This window comes from Puccinia triticina, chromosome 10A (assembly GCF_026914185.1).
Source record: "Puccinia triticina chromosome 10A, complete sequence".
NCBI classification, from domain to species: Eukaryota; Fungi; Basidiomycota; class Pucciniomycetes; order Pucciniales; family Pucciniaceae; genus Puccinia; species Puccinia triticina.
The window spans coordinates 2,125,199-2,142,955 of NC_070567.1; positions in this window are offsets into that span (position 1 = coordinate 2,125,199).

A 17,757-nucleotide genomic window follows, 5' to 3' on the forward strand; every position below is an offset into this window, starting at 1 on the left:
CCCTTGAATGTGACATTGAAACACGGTCACTCATCGCACAGTACGGGGCTGAACCATCTCAAGAAGATATGGCGGCGCTTCTACAAGCAGAAGTTACCCTTGCCCTTGCCCCGTAGCGTGGTGACCGTACATTCCCTTTCCCTTTTTTCTAATCTTCCCTTTTCATTCCGTTTCTCTCCTAACAGTAGAATGTTGTACAAAAAAAAACGATCAAAGAACCAAAAAAAAACATAAAAAAACACAAAAAACAAGAAAAAACTGTAAAATGCAATAAAAAACAAAAAGTGTGCCCTGGTGGCCGATGAAACCTGCTGTGAGTGTCTCAAAGTGCCAAACCAAGCTCAGAGAGCCTGCGATTGAGGCTGGAACGACCCGTTTTCGTATCGGGGCTGGGGGGGGGTGGTTTGACGTTTCGGGTTCGACGGCAGATTGCCAGATGGGTCAACCCGCCCTTTCTTTTGCCAGCGGGTTGTCCATTTGCGCATCGCCGGGCGTGCTGGCAAAGTCGTCGGTCCGCTTGACGGTTGACGGGAGACCGGCTTGCGAACGGTCGGCAATGAATGGGGGAGGTCCGTCAAATTGACGACCGAACTTTGGGCGCTTTGCCGGCGCCACGCAACTGCCGTGTAGCTCAATGTACGAGTTTAAAACTCGACACATTGCACCCAAAAACATCAGCTCGAGCATTGATCCATCTCACATTCTCCACACCAAGCGCAGAGCTAATCTTGCTATGGCACTCTCTGCGTCAGATATACCTCGCACTCATCGAGAGGCAATGCTCTCATCCGAAGCATCATCCTGGACCCAGGCCGTCGAATCCGAACTAAAGGCAATGAAAGATCTGAAAGTGTGATCGGTTGAAATCTTACCAGGCGACGAATCTCTACTCGGTACGGTCTGGGTGTTTTGAAAAAAGAAGGACTCCGAGGGTGTCGTCGTCAAATTCAAAGCGCGACTGTGTGCGCAGGGTTCCCAGCAAAAGGACGGCTTTGGGTTCACATACGCTCCAACGGGTCGTTCGACGAGTCTTCGAGCCGCGCTGATTGTCGGTCTATCACGTGGGTACGATATTCACCAGATGGACGCCAGGAATGCCTTTCTCAACGGCAATCTTCAGGAATCCATCTATCTACGCCCACCCCCTGGCCTGGACGTTCCGAAAGGCTACTGCTTGAAACTTCACAAGGCCATCTACGGCCTCAAGCAGGCACCTAGGGTGTGGTATGCTGAACTCAAGCTTTTCTTCGACTCCATCCGATTTCGACCTAGTCCCGCGGACCCTTGCCTATTCATTTCTCAAATCCCGGGCTGGGAGTGCTTCGTCCATGTGTATGTGGATGACATGATAATCATCAGCCACGACGTCTCCCGATTCAAAAAGATGATCTCGGCTCGATTTCGAATGGAGGATCTCGGGGAAGCTCATCACATTCTCGGTATCAAGTTGACGCGCACCTCAAAGACCAAGATACTTCTGAACCAGGAAATTTACACACAATCAATACTCAATAACTATAACATGAATTACTGTCGCACCACATCCACTCCAATGGTGGCAAACTCAAGACTGGTCAAGTGCTCGGAAGAGGATCATCAGGCGTTCATACAACTGAAAATCAACTATCGCGAAGCTCTAGGCTTGCTCAACTACCTTTCAGTATCAACCCGCCCCGACATCTCATTCACCGTATCACAACTCTTGCAACATCTCGAAAAGCCTGGGATCGCTCACTGGCGTGCGGTTCTCCATCTTCTCCGTTATCTAGCGGGAACAAAACATCACGGCATCGTTCTCGACGGATCCGGTGATCTTAACAACGTCTCCGTTTACACTGATGCTGATTTCGCGAACTGTGTTGACGATCGCCGCTCCTACTCGGGCTATGTCACATTACTTGGTGGAAATCTTCTCTCATGGCAATCCAAAAAGCAACAAACAGTCTCTACATCCACCACCGAAGCCGAGTACCGCGCTCTGTTCGAGGGCGTGCAGGAAGCCGTCTGGCTCAAATACCTATTCTCAAGTCTTTCAATACCATTCAACAGCAAGTTTGAAATTTTTGTCGACAATCAAAGCGCTATTGCATTAGCAACCAACCCAATCTTTCAGCAACAATCTAAACATATTGACATCATCTACCACTGGCTGCGCGAGGTTCACAACACTGGATTAATTCACATCAATTACATATCAACCCAGAAAATGAAAGCAGACATGTGCACAAAGGCACTTGCAAGACAGAAGCATCAGCAAGTCATTTCCAACCTCAAGATCATCCGGCAATGAGAGAGGGGGGGTATTGAGGCACAGCACGGCGCTGCGGACCAACTCAGAGTTTGATGATAAGACTGCCAAACCTAACATAGATGTGTTTAGTTCGACTGTATTTCTCCATGTTGTTTCTTCATTCAACTTACTCACTCCACATTCACCGGTCTGCAGGTGTGCCTCCACCAGCTCCTACTTTCTGTTTGTCGTGATACTCACAGCATACTCGCTGCTCAAGGTGTGATCCCCCAGCTTCTTGTCTATTAACTCAGACTATGTGATATCTTTGTTAAAACAAGATATTATCATTAATCAAAAGAAAAACAAGGATATGTTAGCAGACATAAAAAATCTTTTGATACAACAAGGATCATGGATGAGTAACTTACAACTAGTGTCTGACGCAATGTACAAACAAATGAGCTTAGTAAACAACGAGTTGCAGCAGCTAAATACTAAGACAGAAGAAATCCTTGTGAGAAAAACCGAGGGCGCCCCCTCTCCTCGTGCAGATAACAACACTGCGAAGTACAACAACCCCTTCATGAGAGATGAGGCGCCACATAAAGACCAAAGTAATGGTTTTCATCAGAAGGATAGCAACAGCCCATATGATGAAAACAGAAACAGTCCTCATAACAACCCCCCCAATGGTCCTCGTCATTCCACTAGCTTTAGGACTATGGATAACGCGGCCATACATAAGTTACTCCCTCCCATCAAAGACTGGCCCAAATTTACAGGGCAAGGAGATTACAATCACGTTAATTTTATCCAGTACATAGACCATATGTTAACTTTGTACAGAGCTGATGACAAAGTTGCCATTGTCAGGTTGCCCCGCCTATTTGAAGGAGTAGCATTAGATTGGTTTGTGAATAAGCAAGAAGAAGTAGGGGAACAATCTTGGGGAACATGGAAAGAGCTAATAAAGGCTAGATTTGGTACCCAACATTGGAGAAATGGGGTCCGCTTAGCCCTAGATAAAGACTTCTTTGATCCCACAAGACATGTCGCACATGAATGGTGCCTTGTCCAGAAGAGGCGTGTCAGCCTGTATGTAATTAACCGTGTCTGAGAGGGTTTTTACTATCAAGATGATGGTGTAAGATGCCAAGGATGGGCCAATGGGTTTGTGGTAAGACCTGTAAAAGGTTTCACTCTATCAGTAATCTTGACTGAGAGGCTTGCTCAATTAAGGCGCATCCAGATCAACACAGGGTGTTAATAGGCATCTAAGGAATAACTCAACTTGGGTTCGTGGTTTTACCTACAGAAAGGTAAGGGTAATCAAGAGTTGAGAGTATTCCTGAATTGAATGATGGGTGAGAATGAAAGCACTGTTTAACTATAGTATGGGTTAAACTTTGCTGTAATAATATTCTGAGGGATAAACAGTCCTGGGGGGCGTGTTTATATAGAGGGGGAAAGAGCAGGAGGGGACATGAGGCGCTTGGATGCGCTTCAGGACCAGGGGGCAACTGGAAGCGCTCAAAGGAAGCAGATCCTCATGAGGATCAACATTGGAAATGATCAGGGCAGTGTAATGATCAGTACTGATCCTAGATCAGTAGCAGTGCACACTAGCTGATCATAACCAATCAGTAATTCCATTCAGTGCTCTTTGAATTGGATTACATCATGTATTGTTTATGTATTTGTATCATAACCAATATGTTATGTAAATAGGTACTGAGGCGTAACAGGGGATAAATGAGTGATACCTGTCTGGGGGTATTTCACATGTACAGTAATTTTACAATGTATTGTAATCTTACTGTTTGCACATAACTTAACTCTCATAACAACAGTACATTATGGTAACTGTATTTAACTGTGGTTATCTGTAATGTAATGTATAACAAGAGTATATTCTTAAGCTTGTATCTAATGATATACATATGTAATAAAGGTGTAAAGGAATGTACTATAAGTAATGTGAACAATTGCAGATACTTGGTACGTGTAAGATACTGTGACATGTACTCTGTGGCTGACAAGGCGCATCAATGCAATACATCCCTCAGCCACATTAGAAGAAAGAAACAATTGGATGCTCAATCAACTGAGGTATAATATTCAACATCCTATGAGATGCCGGATAGGCGATAGAAGTGTAGACTTAGCAGATTTCATCACTACTCTGGAAGAAGTAGTTGAGCACACGGATTTTAACCAAAGATTTAAAACTACGCCAGAGAAGGAGACGAGTCCGACGGAAACACCTAGACAGGATAAAGATACACCAAGCAAAGAGCCTCTCAGGCAAGTACAGCAGCCCAAATGTTATAACTGTGGCGAAAAGGGGCACAAGAGACCTGATTGTCACCATCCTTGTAAAAAGATTATGAATGTAGAGAAAGGATCAGACACCGATACGGGAGAAGAATCGGATGATGCATCAGAGCTTAACTTGATAGTCAATGATCATGAGGATGACTACCGAGTCCATGTTATACAAGCAGACATCGGCAATGACCTTAGCGTAAATACCATCCATGGCAAATCTCACTTGCCCCAGAAATGGGATCCAAGCATGGGAGTGGGCCATGTAACTGACGCTAAGACCCTCACTAACAAACCAGAGTTAGGAAAAAATTACACTCTGGGTAAATCCAGCTACACTACAGTTTTGTTTTCCGGAGTAGAATCGAAGGTCTTGCTGGATATAGGAGCCTTCTGCTCGTGCACAAGTCAAGATTTCCTTGATTCTTGTTACCCTGCGTGGAGGGATAATTTGCTCCCTTTACCAAAAGCAAAATTCAGCAGTTGTAGTTCAGTGATGCAGCCGGTAGGAATAGTATCCATGCCGTTAATATTCCCTCACACGCAAGGATCAGTCAGACTTGTAGTAGAATTTGTGGTTCTGAAGGATGCAGTGTGCGAGTACCTTATCCTGGGCAACGACAAGTTCTGTATGTACGGAATTGATGTATTCCAAAGCAAAGAAAGACACTATACAATAGGGGGCAACTGGAAAAAGAAGTTCCTTATTTGCAATAATAATACCCAACTACCGGATGCTCTTACGGCCAAAAATGTTGAGATTCAGAGAGATAGAATGCTCTTTAAATCAGATTATCTAGACCAAGCAGTGGTCAACAAAAAACTGAGTACGGAACAGAAGGAAGACATTTTACAAATTTGCTTTGAGAATAAGTCAGCCTTCTGTACCAGCGATGATCCTATTGGGAATATAAAAGATCATGATATGAGCATTGAACTCACTGTACAAGCTCCATACCCGCCTATCTTAAGGAAAGCTCCATACCCCTCAAGCCCCAAGTCCAGGGAGGCCTTGGAAAACCACATTTCCGAATTATTAGACCCAGGAGTAATCCGGAAAATAGGACACAACAAGCAGGTTGATATGACTACACCGGTCATGATAGCCTGGCATAACGAGAAGTCCAGGATGGTAGGAGACTTTTGCGCGTTGAATAATTACACAAAACCGGACCACTACCCTATCCCCAGGATAGATCACGCTTTGCATAACTTATCAAAATCAAAGTATATTACAACCATGGATGTGCTAAAAGGCTTTCATCAGATACCAATAGCCCCCGAAAGCCGCAAATTCTTGAGAATTATTTGCCATCTTGGAGTATTTGAGTATCTCCAAATGCCGTTTGGGATCAAAAATGCCCCTTCCCACTTTCAGCGAATGATTGCAGGGGAGCGAGTGAGGAACAATCAGTTCCCCCCTGTCCACGGAGGCGGCATGAGCGGGCAAGACCTGGGCGTACCGTGCACGAGGCCAGACGCCAAGTCATGCGCATCTGCGATGCCCGGCCTCTTGGGTCATATAAATATGACCCCCCAGCACGGATGGGATGATTCCCTCAGCGCTCTTCCTCCCATAATCGCCCAGAGCCAGCTCATCTAGAGCCGCTCGCCTTTCTCACAATTCGTTTGTGTTCGACTCTCTACTATCACCTTATTTTGTTTTTATCGCCGCCTTCTATCGTCTTCCTTAGCTTTGCTCGAAGACACAGGTAAGATTCCTTTTCTTCATTCTAGTAGCTCGCGTGAACCAAGCTTTCCAAAGCTCCAATCCGCCGTGATCAGTGTGAATCAAGCTAGCAAGCTCCAATCCACTCTCCTATCCCGTATTAATTCGGTGACCGATAAATGCTCGCGTGAACCAAGCTTTACAAAGCTCCAATCCGCATCGACCCCGTGACCAGTGTGAATCAAGCTAGCAAGCTCCAATCCACTCTCCTATCCCGTATGAATTCGGTGACCTATATATTCGACCGTCTTTAATTCTGACTGCTATCCTAGAACGCGTACTGCTACATATAATGCGTGAACAAGCATCTGTCGCTCCAAACCGCAAATCTAAAGTTCATAACAATGAGCACATAAGCGACATCGATATTGATTGCATCATCATACGCGTGCATATTTCTGTGCGGCTTGATCCACCTATGATCAACACACCGCAATCCGCAAGGAACAAGCCGAACAGTGCTCCGACCCGCTCTTTTCTATTTATCTGGTTTTTTGTTTGATTTTGTTTGATTGATCTATTCATCCACGTACTACTCAGATTGGTTTTGACCGAGTTCGTAGAAATCGGAACAATATTTGAATTGTGACTAATGAACACGTTTTAATTTATCGGTTCACAGTAAAACTTTGCTCGAGCGAAACTTCTATACGTCCTGCGTCTTCTTCAAGCGTATTTTGAGGTCATAGATCGCTCGCAGATTTTAACATTGAATCAAGAAATCGGGGATAAGCTAGTAAGCTGTTGACCATTGAGTCGTCATTAGAGAACGCTATAGCGTAGCTGATTATTTTGAAATCTTATGTCTTTTACCTATGTTTGAATCAAACGTATAGCTGCAATAGCTCAATCGCTTCTGGACTTTCAAAACTTCGACGGAATTCATAGCCTTTGTGAGCTTCGCGTGTATTGAACCAATTTTTCTACTAGGTCTAACTTCGTTGTTCGGAGCGCGTGTAGGTCTCTGAGGGTTTTAATCACCTCGGTTTCGCCAGAAACCAGCTATTTTTGTTTCTTTTAAGGATCTACTTAAGTAAATCCTTTATTGCTGTCAGAGCGTGGAAATGTCGATCCTGACTGTTATCCCATTCTCCAGATCATGGGTGTGAGAGCCGCCGCGAAAGCGATTACCAAAAACCCCAGCGCAAACCTGGGGTCTGACGAGGCCGCCGTTGCAGACTCATTGACCCCTGGCGGGTTATCGACACCCGGAGGCACAGCTCTCGCTATCGGGGATACGCCGCTCTCACGTGAAGAGCCAGACGATTTGGCAGGCCAGGGATTGCCGGGTATCAACGAGGCTCGTGGTGACATCGATTTAGACTCAATAATCCATGTTCCACATCTTTCAAAAGACACAGTTAATCGCGTTTTGTTAGAGACAAATGTCCCTCCCCCCGCCATCAAGGTATCGGAAGATATAGACGCAGAGCGTGCCCACATTTGGGCGAAGATTCTCGAGTCTCAAGCGGCTGGTGACTCTATCTTGACGAAGCATTTGATGAGCTCGTGGACTTCGCTCGATGAGCCGAAAACTAAGCCCCAGATGGCGCGAGCGGTATCGGCCACGCCAGTCTTGCTCACAGTGGAATCTCGCATGGTCTCGAAGTCGGTGAAGGCCGAGAAAGAGCATGGGCTCGTTTACGCCGTGGGGGCGGTCTCGTCGCACCAAGACGTCGGGTTCACCCCGTATTTTGAAGAGAATATCAAAGCTTTAAAGGCTCCAATTCCCTTGACGATTTTTAATAATGGTAAGTAATTGGTTATAGTACCATCGCGATCAAATCTGGTTCTGACGTCCTGCAATTGGATTCCTTTAGAATGGAAAAAGCGCGCCATTAGAGCGCACATAGTCTTAAGACAAGCTCGGCCTGGCGACAACGAAAAGGCCTATAAGGTGCCTACCCATCCGAATGGTCTCAGACTCATTCAGAATGGACCAAAAATCACAGAAATTTTTATTTGACCTTGCGGGACGTTTACGATAAAGGCATCTTCGCAGCGAAACTTTTGCAGCACAAAGAAAATTGCGACGCGATCGCAAGTAGCGGCCATGGTTTTATGACGGCCTTTCGGTACGACATGGCGGTCAGGGAGACGGCGTTTGCTCATCGCATCGCTTCTGAAGATGGATCCGCAATCCAAGACATCTCTGTGCACCAGACTCTCCTGATGCAATCGTGCTATACGACGGCCATGTCTTTCGGCGAAGTGACGTGGACAGAGAATAAGTATGCACCAGGCCAGGAGTTCTCCCACATCGATCCTGAGGTGGGTTTAACTGCTAGTGCGGCCGCACACGTCCACAATTTTCCTTTCGCCCCCCTCGACAACCGCGGTCGTCGTCACAATGCCATGTATGGAACAACCCAACACTATCAACACAATCCCGAGTTTTTCTACTCCTCGCCACAGTACCCGGCCATCCCTACCGGTTATCACGGTCCTAGAGGTCAGCCTTCTTACGGCCCATCCAGAGGCTCGTTTGGCGAAGGCGGCAGGCATTTTGGGGGCAATGGGGGTCATCAAGGGCCTTTCGACGCGAGGAAGCGTTTACGCGGCTATCACGGGTCTAATTTTGTGGAAGGCTTCGTCGACAGACGTCAACCTAAAGCACCAGCTCACCAAGGGGGTTCGCCGATGCAAGGGAAAAAGTAGGTGGCCATGTTTCACCCCCCCCCCCCGCCCTCCTGTCCTATTCCTTCTCATCTTTGCGTAACCAGCTCCCTCTGGCCTTTTGCCCTACTCCGCGCTTGTACCGGGGCTCCTCCGGTTTTTATGGAGCACGCCTCTAATATAGAAGTTTTGCCGGTTTCCTTCGGCGCGGCCCACTTTCTTCTCCTGTTCCCATTCCGTGATCACAGACACCTGTTTCGTTCTCCTTGTGTTTCTTTTTGATACTAGTTGTTGTTGAGACATTTCGCCTGATTTGCTATTGTCTTCAATTGAATCCTTTAGTTTTTGGCCGTCAGAAGTAAAGTGCGAGATGAATGTCCCCCTCTGGGAGGAGGCGCTTCAGAACGCCGGTTTGCTTCCGGAGCTGAGCGCCATTGTAGAAGGCTTCAAATTTGGTTTCGACCAAGGAATTCCACATCACCAAGTTGGAGACTTGTGGTGGTTCACCCCAGACAACCATAGCTCGGCCGTTGCGGCGGAAGAAAAGATACAGAAGTCAATCTCAGAGGAAGTGGCCGCTGGGCGGATGATTGGCCCGTTCTCGCACGAATACCTGGCGACTTTCCTTCCCTTTTTTCAAACTAGTCCGCTAGGCTCGGTAGTGAATGCAGACGGGAAGATGAGGCCCATCAACGACCTTTCTTTCCCGCGGAATGATCCTGCAACGCCTTCTGTTAATTCTTTCGTTGACAAGTCGGAATTCAAGACGACCTGGGACGATTTCCGGACGGTGGCGCAATTTTTTAGAGCCAACCGGGACCCTTTCAAACTGGCGCTCTTCGATTGGGAGAAAGCCTATAGACAGGTCCCAACGCTCCCGGCGCAGTGGCCGTACTTGATGGTGAAAGATTTAAAGGGCGACTTGTTTCTGGACACACGCATCACCTTCGGAGGCGTCGCCGGCTGCGGCTCTTTCGGCCGGCCAGCCGACGCCTGGAAGCGCCTCATGCAGCACGAGTTCAATGTTGTGACCATCTTCAGATGGGTGGACGACAATCTGTTCGTCAAACGGCCGGGATCCGCTTGCACGATCTCAGATGTCGTGGATCGCTCTCTAGCTCTCGGTGTGCTCACCAACAAGGAGAAGTGCTCCGACTTCGCCGACGTACAAAAGTACATTGGTTTTGTTTGGAACGGGAAAGAATCGACCGTCATGCTTCCCGAGAAGAAACGGTTAGAGCGCATTGAGCAATTAGACGCCTTCCTGCTCGCCGGGGCGGCGTTCAAATTCGGCTCCGTGGAAATTTTGGCCGGCCGCCTCAACCACGCCTCATACGTGCTGCCTCAATTACGTTGCTATCTCCGGGGTTTGTATGCGTGGATGGCACGCTGGAGGGATTTCTGGTCGATACAAGAGCTTCCCAAGGACGTGAGGGTCGACCTCGAGTTCTGGCGGACTACACTCCTGAGCTACGACTGCACCCGCCTGATCCCTACCCCGGATGAACGGGAGATCGCTTGGGTAGGAGACGCTTCGACCAGCTTTGGCATCGGCGTCCTGATCGGAGACAGGTGGTCTCAGCTACGCCTCAAGGAAGGGTGGCGAGGCGACGACAAACCTTTCCGCAACATCGCGTGGCTGGAAACGGTGGCCATCAGGATCGGTATCCTCATGCTGCGTGAACTCCCTTGGGTCCAGAAAGGTTCGAACTTTGTGGTCTGGACGGATAATACGACCACCGGCAGCGTCCTTCTAGCGCGGAAATCACGGGACGAACATGTCAACGAGGAGTGGAAGGTTATTCAAGCGTTGCTGGTTGACGTCCAGCTAGACGTGACTCCGAAGAGAGTGGTCTCGAAGGACAACGTCGCCGACGCCTTGTCCAGGGGGATCCGCGGGGCCCACCTGCCCGCAAACAGGGTCTGGTTTTGCGTTCCCAGTGATCTATCGGCGTTCATGTTTCACGCCTGAGATACGGATTGTCGGTACTCCCTCTGGGGAGATTACCATACTCTCTTGTTGTAAACAATTTTTGCCCTAGTAGGGCCACGTGTCGCGTTCCTTCCCTGCGCTAGTTCGCAGCACTGCCAGGGCAGCGGGGGGCGAGCAGCCGGAGGCGCTCGCGGGGACCTAGAGGGACTCGCCTGTCATCTTCTCTTTCCATGCATGTTTTTCATCGAGGATTGGGGTTTCGCGCGTGGCTCAGGCTCCCTAAAAAACCTGAGTCATGGGTTTACACCCGAATCCCCAATACCTCTGTGTTCTTCGGCATAGAGATGAGGTGCAGGCGCACCCTCTTCTCCTGGTCAAGGTCAGGAAGAGGCATCAGCCCTTCCTACCTTTACACCCGCACTTGCTGCGGCTCAACGGCCGGCGCCAACGAGCCGCAGCAAGTACCAGGCAAAGAGCGGCAGCCGCAGTGGATGGACTCTATTTTTGGAGCTTACATCAGGCAAGGATGGATGATGGTCTACATTGACAATATTATCATTTACTCCGACGACTGGGAAGATCATAAACAGAAAATCGACTTGGTCCTGAAAAAGGCTATAGAGGTAGGGTTAAAGATGTCCATAAAGAAGAGTAACTTCAGATATGACGAGCTGAAAACCTTAGGCCGCATGGTTTCGGGCCTCAGGCTAGCAGTTGACCAACATAATGTAGCAGCTGTCCTACTGAAACCTATGCCGGTCAACAAGAAGGAAATGATGTTGTTTCTTGGTTTCTGTAGTTACTATAGGCAGTATATTCACCAATTTGCAAATGTCAGTAAAAACTTGTATGCCCTATGCAATGATGATACAGTTTTTGAGATGAAATACAAAAGAGTACAAAACTACAACAAACTGAAAAGACTACTAACTACCGCACCAGTATCAGCTCAACCAGACTATGATAACCCATTCATTCTGTATATGGATGTGTGCATGGATGGGCTAGGGGCGGCTCTTCACCAAGAATTCATGGAAGACGACCAGTTAGTAGAGAAACCAATTCTTTTTATCTCTTGTCAGATCAAAGACTCCAAGAAGCGGTACAGAGCAAGTCAAATGGAGTGTCTCGCTTTAGTCTGGGCGTTAGGAAAATTGCATTACTACTTAGACGGTTCTTACTTTGTAGTCATAACCGATTGTATGGCCGTAAGAACTCTAATGAACATGAAGACCCCGAATAGGCACATTCTCCAATGGCAAATAGAAGTTCAACAGTACCGCGGGCATATGACTATTGCTCATAAAGAAGGCAAAAAGCATAGAAACGCCAATGGATTGAGCAGGTGGGCACTTCCAAACACTCCGGACAACCCCACATATGATCCGGAGGATGAGGAAATCTTTCCTATCCTGGGAATTCACGTTTGTGATCCAGAGGAAGCCTTCTATGACTTAGTGAGAAGTAGTTACGGTAGTAATGCAGATTTGTTGACATTGGTAGAAATACTTAAGAATGACAACAGTCCCCCAGAGTTAATTGCTAGCTTGCATTTGGACTTGTTGCAGCACTAAAAATTAGGTAAATTCACCCTGTTAGACGGACTGTTATACTACAGGCATAAACATTCTAGTGTCCTGGTACTCAGTGACAAGACACAGATACTGGATATCCTAGCAGAATGTCATGATAATGTGAATTCAGGACATCCGTTGGAAGAAAGAACATTAGAAAAAATCAAGAACACGGCTTGGTGGCCAAATTGGCTAAAGGAAGCCCAGACATATATCCAGTCTTGCAACATGTGCCAAAAATCTAACAAACAAACAGGTAAAAGGTTTGGCCTCCTGCAAAAAATCAAGGAGCCTACTCGCCAGTGGGAGATTATCAAAATGGACTTTGTGACTGGACTCCCACCTGCGGGCGCCTACCAATGGTGTAACCATTACGATACATTGAGCGTATGGGTAAACGTTTTTCATTGAAGATGCATACCTACATGTCCAATTTTTTGTTTTTAGCCATTATCCATACAATACCTACTCCTTCAACACAGTTTTAGTGATAGTGGACCGTCTCTCCAAAAGAGCAAGATTTATCCCTAATCACAAAGACAACACCACTATGGAGGTGGCGCTATTATTCTGGAACAGAGTAATGTCTGATGTAGGGATCCTGAAAATCATTATCAGTGACTGGGATCCAAACTTCACGTCGGAATTCTGGCGCAACCTACATGACATGTTAGGAACTAAACTAGCCTTCTCTACGGCCTATCACCCACAGACGGATGGGCTAGCTGAACGCATGATCCAAACTCTAGAATATATGCTCCGCAGATTCTGTTCCTTTGGACTAGAATTTAAGAATAAAGACGGGTATACTCATGATTGGGTAAGTCTTCTTCCAGCCCTAGAAATAGCATACAATAGTAGCAAACACTCCACAACAAGAGACGCCCCATATGTGCTAGAAAGGGGTTGGATTCCTAGGATGCCAAGGAACACAGTCAATGGCCAATTACCTCATGTTCATCCCACAGCATCAGACTTTAAGAAAATGCTAGATTTTTCGCAAGATCACGCTAACAAGTGCGTATCAGACGCCGTAGAATACAACAAAGATTCATGGGATAAGAACCATAGGGAACCAACATTTCAAATTGGAGAAAAGGTGTTACTTTCCACGGTTGAATTTAATAATTTGGGAGGAAATAAGAAACTTAAACCATCTTTCATTGGACCGTTTGTCATCAAACAACTCCAGGGAAAGAACGCGGTTGAAGTAATACTTAGCAAAGAGTTATCGCGCAAACATCCTGTGTTTCCGGTAAGTTTGATCAAACCCTGGAAGGCCAGGGAGGGAGACTTGGATAGCATTAGGCAAGAAATTCCAATGGAAGAACCCATCAATTTGCCAAAACTACAAGTACAAAAAATACTCAAAGAAAAAAAGGAGCAATTAAACGGAAAAGATATTCGCCTGTATTTGGTAAGGTATAAAAACCAATCAGCAGACAAAGACAAATGGCTACCGGAAAACAACATCCCAGATGGACCCATTCATCTGCGGACTTTTGGAGCTTCAAAGAGGACTCAATAAGCCTAGTAAAAAATTTTCTGAGTAACCTCATCTTTAGGGGGAGGAAATGTCAGCTGGCTACGTACCACAAGCCATCGTGACAAACTTGTAAAACATTAATTAGAGACATTATTACTTATAAGTTAATTAGCGCCTAGCGCGCGCAACAGCGCCTAGCGTGCGCAAAGCAGAAATACCTTAAAGCCCTCTGACTTACCTCTTGCGCACCGCAGCGAACACCTCCTGCGCACCGCGGCAAATAAAAATAGAGCTCTTGCATCATAAACTGTCACAGCACTGTAGTACCAAGGACACTAGACAAACAAGTTGTTAGAACTCAGACAACTAGGATGTATTTCTGATTAGCTGAGGCTATAAACTAGGTACACTTATTGAAAGGATGATGTACCTAGGAGCGAGTCGCAATACAACTCGAGAGATGAAGATAGAATGAAAAGTATAAAGAAGAGATTCGACAGCTGGATTGCAGCTGAGGTTTTGATGGAGATGAAGACCTGAAAGCACTAAGTGATGACAACGATGAATGTCAGCACTTGTCTTTCAGCTGAGAGTTATTCATCTAACGGCGCTATCGTTCTCACGTTGGGCTGCCTGCAAAGTAGCGCCTTCCGGTTAGACGATGCACTGGGATAGGGAGCTGCTCGCGCTACGTTCTGTTTCACAGCGTGCTGCAGAGTCAGCTTCCTCTATCTGATCATAAGGCTCTGCAGAGGAGTCACTTACCTCCAGTCGATGCTGGGGTTATGCGTCCTCTGAGGCTGGAGCCGAGTCGGCCTTGATGCGCTTCGTGTCCTTCCGTGCTGTAGGATTAATCAGACTATCAGCCGTGGGACCGTCGCTGCATCGGGGATCAGCCAACACTCACCTTGAAGGTTGTGCGTTGAGCTTGATCTGAGGGGGCTCTGCGTCGATTATTGACGAGGCTGTTTGGGGCGGAGAAGTCAGCTCAAGGCTTATTCTTCCGCCTGGGACATATGCATATGCATAGTCTGGAGGAGCGGTCAACTGACTTTTCTCCCTGGATGGGTTAGGTTTGAACCTAGAGCCTATTTGCCTTTTTGGCGCGGGATCGGAGCCCGAATCTTCACAGCCCACCTTGCTTCGAGCCTGTAGGTTTGAAGCAACTGTTGAGGGATCCATGATGCCGATGGTAGGGAGCGATCTTCTGATTGTTGATCTTCCCGTCGGTTTGGTGAGGATGTCCGCAGCATTGTCCTTTGACTGAACTTAGCAAAGGTGAATCAATTTATTGACTACTAGTTCCCTGACGAAATGAAGGCGAATGTCCATATGTTTCGTCCTGAAACTGTTTTGGGACGTCTCGCTGTTGGCTAAGTCAATGGCGCCTCGATTATCAACTAGAACTTTGATGTTGCTGGGAATTGGATGAGTAGCGATTTCCGATATTAAGCTCTTGTACCAGGCGAGCTCTCGACCAAGATCAGAGAGGGCCTTGTATTCTGCTTCAGCCGTTGAGAGTGATACTGTCGGCTGCTTTGAGGACTTCCAGGATAAGAGATGGTTACCTGCTAGAACGACATAGCCGGTGGTGGACCTTCTCGTGTCGGGACAATTTCCCCAATCCGAATCCACAAAAGCTCTCAGTCGCGAGTCCAAATTCTTCTTGAAGGTCAGCCCGAGCGTCTTAGTACCGAGAAGATACCTAAACACTTGCTTTGCTGCATAGTAGTGGTGGATCCCCGGGTGTTCGAGATACTGAGAAAGCGCGCTGACCGCATAGGAGATATCGGGACGAGTGAATACGCTAAGATAGTTCAACAAGCCGACAAGGGCCCTGTAATTGACGCCAAGGTTTTTAAACTCATTGCGCTCGTCCTCCGATGCCTTCTTGAGATATGCCTTGGGGTTCAAGGGACAAGATGCGGGAGTTAGAGTGTCGAACCCAAATTCCGCCAGCTTGCGCTCAATGTACTGGGCTTGATGAACGTGAACTCCTTCACTAGTCTTGTCAATGTTCATCCCAAGTAGAAAAGTGGCTTCCCCGGGATACTTGATCTTGAACTCATCTTCCATCTCGGCCTTGAAGATTTCCGGTTTCTTGCTTATCATAATCAAGTCGTCTACGTGCGCGTACAAGAACATATCTTCCTTGCCGCTGCAGTTGACACGAAAATAAACACACGGATCGGCAAGAGAGACTGTGAAGCCGATATTCTTCAGGAAGGTTGAAAGCCGCTTGTACCAGACCAGCGGGGCTTGGCGAAGGCCGTAGACAGCCTTCTTGAGCTCAAGGACCGTTCCCGGTGGACAGTCTAAACCGGGCGGCGGCAAGAGCGTCACCTCATCCTCCAGCGGACAGGTGAGAAACGCACTCCGAACATCGAGCTGATGAATTTCATAGTCATTGTCAACTGCGAAAGAGAGGAGAAGTCTAAAGGAACCAGGGCGGCCCGTTGGAGCATATGTTTCGCCGTAGTTATAGCCGTGCGTTTGGCGAAAGCCCTGAGCACAAATCCTCGCCTTATATTCTATGACTTGGTTTTCTGGTCCAAGCTTCTTGCGGAAGGCCCAAGTGGCCGGGATTGGTAAGTCCGTGGCCCGCCTTTGTCGCTCGATCCAGGCTTGATGGTTTTTCATGTTGATTACCTCCTTCAACTCAGCTTCTTTCCACTGCTGCTGGTCGGGCGCCGACATAGCTTCACGGTGATTTGAGGGTTCAAGACTTTTGGTCAGATAAGCATGTCTCCTCTTGTCTGTTTGAATGTTACTTGGATCAATGTCAGCATTGATCAACGTCGGGGGCCTCGGGCCTATGACTATCAGTCGACGTGGTGCCGGCGGTTGTCTGTCTATGGCCGGAACCGTCCTGGAGTCAACAAGAGGGCGGTTTTCAGGTTCTTCGGTGAACCGTGATCGGTCTGCAGGCGACGGTGAACGGTCAGACATGATTTGCCGGATTTTCGCCTGCTCTTTTTCTTCCTGAAGCCTATCCCTTAAACGTTCCTCATTATCCTCTTCTTCCGAGTAAGGAAGGGGTTCGGAGTGGTGGAAGGCGGGGAGTTTGTTGAGTCCATAATAGTTGAGACTTCGACTTGCTGCGCCACATTGAGGAAAATCCGATTCATCGAATTGGGCGTGCTTGGTAGTTACAAAGGACTTGTCTTCTGGGCGGTATATTCTGTACGCTGAGAAGTTGTTGTCGTAACCCAACATGATGCCTTTCCAAGATATAGCTCCAAATTTTGATTCTCGCGAGTGCTTCGGCTTGACAATCCAGGCCCGACATCCAAACGGCCGAAAGAAGTTCATGTTCGGCTTCAGCTTGAACATCAACTCAAGTGGGGAGGATCTTGATTTTGCAAGCGATGGAAGACAGTTAGTGATTGCCGTAGCCGTGCGAACGGCCTCAGCCCACCACTCTGGAGCCAAATTTGCCTGCATCATTTGCGTGCGAGTCATTTCGATGATTGTACGGTTTGCCCGCTCCGCAAACCCATTGTGTTTGGGCGTATATGGAGGTGACACGACATGTTGAATACCCGCGTCCTTGAGAATATCGCTGAGTGATTTGTTCACGAATTCTCCTCCACCGTCACTGACCATTTTCTTGAGTGAACATCCAGTTTGCTTCTCGAAGAAAGTTCGATATTCAAGGATGGCTTCTTTGGCATCACTTTTCAGCTTGAGGATCTTGGTGTGAATGTAACCGGTGAATTGATCCACGATTGTCAAGAAATACCGTGCGCCAGCGTTCGTGGCCGGGGAGATAGGTCCAACAAGATCTGCATGAACGACCTCGAGAGGCTTGTTGACCGATTTGAAATGGCTAGCAAACGGCAGCTTGGTGATCTTTCCTTG